The following is a 6,217-nucleotide window of genomic DNA, read 5'->3' on the forward strand; positions in this document are numbered from 1 at the left end:
CTATAAAGATATGTAAGGAATGTGGGTAAAGTTGAGAAAATAAGAAGAGGTAATGAAAGGAAAAAAGTCAGGAGATACTTTTCTTGGGGCAAATTTGATCGGACATGACAGTTTAACACAGAAGCCAAATACACGCGATTTGAGTGGTAAGATGGCAGCCAGCTGGCTTCACTCGTCTCAACAGCAGGGAATAGGCTATGAACGCTCCAGATTTTTACGGAGAGCTCAGTGGTTTAGAGTCGGTGACGTCACGATTTGTCCTCAGAATGTGATATTTGAACCTTGGAGAGAGGAAGATGGCGGTGCACAGGAACACTGTTTTCCTTTTAAAATAAAATCTGTACACAGTATACAGGTACAAATATGAACAAGTGAACACTCAAACACGTCTGATATGGATATTATCTATCAGTATAAAGGAATTTACTTTTTGGGTTTTGTTTGGCTTTAATTCAAGGCATTTAACAAAAATATTCTTTTAACCATTTAGGAATTATAGCAGTTCATTGTTGTGGTGCAAGGACCTGATTGAATCCACATTGCAACCGTAAGGACTACTATTAGGGCCCAAGAACCAGAGGTGCAGGCTGAGGGCCTGAGGGTCTGTTCCTCCAGTGGCACATGCATCTTTGGCTCAGGCCTCATACTTGTGAAAAATCAAAAATGTACATTGTATGTGGGTTTTGGCATGATTGAGGAGCTCCATAGCGTCCCCGAATGCAAGCAATGTTTAGATTTTTGAATGTGTTTATTTCTGTAGTTGTCACAAAGTTTGTTCGATCTTCATGGTTTTTGGTGGGGACACTGTCATCACCATGACAGACATATTTCACACTGGCTTATATCTGCTCCACTCAACAGGAAGTCAGCTATTTTGAAAGTTTTGCATTTAAAAAAAAAAATAATTTTTATGTACTCTTTCAAACTCATTGGATTCGCTTGAAATTTGGCTGGTATAAACTTCAGATATATGAAAATTAATTGCGACGGTATAGTAGATATGGCCTATTTAAAAAACAAAAAAATGGCTCACTGAGTGTGACAAAAGGGTGAAAAATCTAAACTCCACTCAAATTACATTTTGCGTTTGCTGTGTACTACAAAATCCACATTTTCTGAAATGGATGTCCATTTAACTCATGTAGCACTAGTTTTGCTGTGAGGCAGGCAAATAGCTTTCAAAAAGAGGATAGACCTTGATGGCTATAAATACTGTATGTAGGAACTTGAAAATCGTAGCACTCCTGACACGTGCCACTTCTCCATTGTGTACTGAGAAAAAGCACATCCAACAACATATCCTGGTACAGACTGCATGTCCTTCAGGTAAACTACATAGCCAAGTCCCCAAAATGCAAAGCACATGCACAGTAGGGCAATAAGTAATTTTACTGTAACACTCCTGACAGTTTTGAAGTGCTTTGAAAAGCTTTCAGCCCACCGCCACTGTGTTAGCGACATAAATGGTTTGTAGCAGAACAGAAGAACAAATGAAGAATTGAGAAAATGGTCACAGGTTTATTATTTAGGGCAATTTTCAAGCAACAGTGATGCTGTATTTGGTAAAAAAGATAAATTAATTCCAAGTCAACACATTCGGTGCCAGCTGGTGTAACAACAAGGCTGTCAACAGTAACTGTGAAACACCTGTCGCTCTCAGATTTGAACCACCAGTTGGATATTGAACATCAATGATCAGCCATCAGAGTACCTGTAAAATTAAGCAGATTACTGTTGAATTAAAAGTTTTGTCACAGCAAATGCATAACAATCCTGGCATTTGTGACACTTTCAAGGTAGCAACACCAAATTTGCAACAGATTCTCTTTGACATAAGGACTTTCTGGAGAATTGCTGACTTCATCTGCAATAGATGAACATGGTTCCTGCTACCAGGGGCGCCACCAGAAATTTTGGGCCCCATGAAAGATTAGAATTTTGGGCCCCCCAACTTTGCCCACCCTCGTCACAATTGCACTATTGTCATTATTTGACTTTTGATAGCCCATGGACCTTGAGTTTGTGACTTTGTTATTGCATTTTATGCATTAACCTACCAGGGACTAGATGAAAACTGGTCAGTGACTAATTCTGGTGCATTTACAATCACAAATGAAAATTCAAGATTTTGCCACATGCCTTCTTGTGCTAGGACAATTGGTAGTGAAATGTGTGATGTGACTGCTAAATCATAGAAAAAGTTTTCTACCCAGCATCAAAATACCTATGGAAATCCCATGGCAATCAAGCAAACTGTATATGGCACTCGCTCATTAAAAACTTCAATCCTAAAGCATTTATGGGTTGTATTGCTGCTTACCTCCTTCTTCAAAGGGGGGTTCAGTGGTTTGGTCAGGCGGAGGTCCCCCTGAGGCTGAATCTGTGCATATTTAGGGCACCCCATTAGTTATGAAACTGGTTATTAGCACTAGTTATTAGCACCAGCATAACGTAATATTTCATCTTGTTTATCACACAAGTCAGTTCAGTTATTAAAATGGAAAAAATGTCACTGTACAAACTGTAAAAGTGTTCTCTTGATAGGCTAATCCAACCACGTTCATACTGTTCATTTACCATTCGCTAATATTTTGAACACACGTGAGCGATAGCTACCTTTCTTTGGGAAAAACTGAGTGACCAGTTGCCTGCCTCTCCGGTCCCTCTCAGCTTTCAGCTGCCTTTCTTTACGTTTTTGACAGCCACTCTTCATATTTAGTGATCATAGACTGTACGCACTCCACTGCTGGCTGGCTGGCTGCTGCACCGCGACACAGCAGCAAGTAGCGTTGCACTGATCAGCACACAGATTTAACGCATCGCGCTTCTACCAGAACTGGACCGTACCATTTCGCAAAAGGGGGAGGGTTAAATGACAATATGTTGAAGAACTCAAGAAATAGACAACCTTGTTCAATTAGCTCATTTTACCAGATGGAATATTGCATTGTTGTTATTTCAAAAGTCTTATTAAAATCATTAAAAGCATATTATCAGCCCCTTAAAGGGCCCCATGGCAGTGCTGGGCCCCTAGAATTGTTCTAACCTTTCCCCCCCGGCGGCGCCCGTGCCTGTTACACAGCATTTGGACCTGAACAAACAGGTAAAGGAATCATCTTTAAGTCTTCTCATTTATTTCAGAACAATAATTAGAACAATTTTTACAATAGAACTGCATTCCTGTTTTTTTTTTTTTTTGTAGTACTGGTATACTGCCCAATATAATGGTAGGGGATACACTGTGTTTTTTGCAAAAATGAGCCTTTTTTTTGTTTTGTTTTTAAATGTCCTCAAATGAGGACATAATGGCAGACAATCAATTTGCTTGAGATGCGACATGAAATCAGATGCACGGGTCTTCATGGTCAGGACACAGTTACTTTGATATCCATTAAATTTGGTACGAGTGGAAGTTTTTAACATTGGGTTGAGTGATGTCGCCCATTTTGGATTTTGTGTATTTTTCACATATTTTTTACAATATTTTTTTTTTACTTCCTTCTCCAGAGTTCATCGGATTTCTTTGAAACTTGCTTGGAATAAACTTCACACATATTTAATGATAAATTGCAAAGGAATAGTGGATATCTCGAACAAAGACACAGTCGTGGGAAATTGATTTCCACGAGATGCCAATCCAAAAGAGGAAGCAGACATTACTTGGTGATACTTGGTTTGATCAGCCTCAAATTGTGAGCATGGCACTGCATTTTCACATGGAGCATTGTTCAAATGTATCATGTTTCACATTTACTATTTTATATTTTGCACTTTCATATGTGCTGTAAATAGATATTTTTTCCTCCTAAATTCATTGGGACAGCAGTGCTGACAATGTTTTCCCACCTTGAAATCCACCTTGTCAGCACTTTCACTCACTGTTAGCAAGGTAGATTTAATGATGATTGAAAGACTGTTGTACCTGCTGGAGCAATATTCCCTCAATGTTGTTCAAGTGGATTTAAATGTATTGTAACCAGGGTTTCCACTGGCACTCGTCACGCTTGTCACTGATGAACATAATCCATCAATGACAAAGAGAAAATTACTAGCAGTCATCACCATGATGAATGTATTTGTCATCATTATCATATTTCATCTTTTCTAGAACTCCCTCCACAAATCCGTCCATTTGCCAAAATCCAACCCCAGTGAAGAGACGGCAGGAAGCCAGAGTGTAAACAATGAGCACATGCTTGTGACCAATAAAAATCGACAACACATAATGCCCAAATAAGCTCCAAGCTTTTGACCAATTGCAGTGTGTCTTAATCGGTCTGGTGTTTTGGTGGAATTATCTCTGCGTGAACCAAACAATGGCATAGTCTAAGCTGGCAAAGTTTTTTGGGTGGGCTTCTTTAAGCACTGAAGATGATTTAAGGACTAAAACAGCCGTGAGGGAGGCACACTTGGAGCCCCTACTGTCCCCAAGCACATCAGACAGTGTCAGTAATAGAGGAGTCAGTTAAAAAAAATGCCAAAGTAAAATTGATGTCAGCTGCAGCAAGAGACTGGAGGGAGCTACATTTTGGGGTGGCATGGCGTGTTGAGCTCGCGTGGGCCATGCGCTTGGCTAACTATTGCAATACTCTGTATTGGCAGTGCTTTTACAAGCAACCTCTGCAAACATTTTATGACAGTGCTTTGACTCGACCTGCCAACCGTCTGTAGGCAGTGCTGCTAAATAAAGCCAGTGTTGTAAAATGAACCCTAGAATGGACTGCAATGACCAGTTTTCACCCATCGTATGGCAAAGAGAATCTCAAACTTACTCGTAAGCATTCTAAATTACGTAGGGGAACATCAAGGCATCTGCTTCAGTACCTTAAGATGCAAAACTGGAGTTCAGCATGGTATCAGCACACCATCCCAAACATCAGTAAACAGGACTCAACAAACATCAGGATCAACACTGAAGAACGCATCTCCACTGGATACCACGAGCCGAACACTGCTCCTTAGTCCGCTCGGCTAGACCGACAGCCGGGCACCAAAGTGAGACGCATCGTTGACCATACGCAGGTCTTATGCTGACCACATGAGTTGGCAATGCACTTGGGTCACTGTTCAAATACCTATCTACAGTGACCAAAAGAAGACCACCACCCTGCTTATCCTCACCAAGAGCGACAGGCTAAACGCAAGTTTGACACTTACTGTGTGGTGAGCTCTTTGGGATGGCACGTCTGACTTTTGTTTCCAGATCGTTGGAACTGCTCCATGTACCGGACATCGCTCAAATCCTTCTATGTGAATCTGCCTCACAAATGTATCTTTTTCAAAATGTATGGAGCAGACACCAAACCATCCTGTCGGCTTGAAGTTACCTCTCTTTGTCAGTACAAATCAAACCCATTTTTTCCGCAAGTGTCCTGCCAACTTTTGGGCTACAATGGATCAAAATTCTGCTTTTTTTAATGGCTACACTTGAACAGCCTTGAAGGACACACCCCTTAGGAGGCATGCTTTGGTTTTAGTTTTGTTGTAGAATAAATAAAAAAAATCATTAAAAATGTGCTCCAATTTGCAAACCAGATGAAGCCAGAAATGCCAACGAACTTTTAAGCATTTCGCATATGATGTCACTTCTTTGAACAAACAGTAACTTACCTGGAACGCGTTCGTGTAATGGTGGACTCAAAGAGCCAAACTTTACCAAATAAACAGAACATGTTCCTGGTCTCGTATTAAAATACAATTTAGACAGTAAACTATTAAACATGTCTAGTTTTATCGGGTATAATTCCCAGGGGTAATGTAATTTTCAGAAGACTGGCACTTTAACAGAAACAAAGGGTTTGGGATGTGACAGCTTGCTTGACCAAAAGGAGCATGCAGTTGAGACAGTCTGTGCATGTGAGTTCAGAAGCCACAAACAAAGGCTTCAGAGGTTCCACTGAGATTTGAACTCAGATCACTGGAGTCAAAGTCCAGGGTGCTAACCATTACACCATGGAACCAAGACACAGCTAAAGGGTTGTTTTCACTGTCAAACCTTTGAATGATATAATGAAATTCCAGCAGCACATGAACACGATTGAAGGTTTTACCTGAAATCGTCAACCTGCTGGAAAAAAAAAAATTCTAGAAACCCTGACTGCTGGCTACATGGTTAACGATTCATTGTTGTTTGTATTAATTTCTAGTTTTGTAGTTTATCAATCAATGTCAACAGGCAATTTATATTATAACCATATGAAAATCCAGGTCAAAGGTC

At 40.3% G+C, this 6,217-nt stretch overlaps 1 non-coding gene across 1 annotated transcript; it reads right to left on the minus strand.

The window, feature by feature from the left end:
• Positions 1–5,888: 5,888 nt before the first annotated feature.
• trnaq-uug (transfer RNA glutamine (anticodon UUG)) lies at positions 5,889–5,960 on the minus strand. Its single transcript has one exon. It is a non-coding gene; the product is annotated as a tRNA-Gln (tRNA).
• Positions 5,961–6,217: the final 257 nt, after the last annotated feature.

Source organism: Neoarius graeffei, chromosome 1 (genome assembly GCF_027579695.1).
Source record: "Neoarius graeffei isolate fNeoGra1 chromosome 1, fNeoGra1.pri, whole genome shotgun sequence".
Lineage (NCBI taxonomy): Eukaryota > Metazoa > Chordata > Actinopteri > Siluriformes > Ariidae > Neoarius > Neoarius graeffei.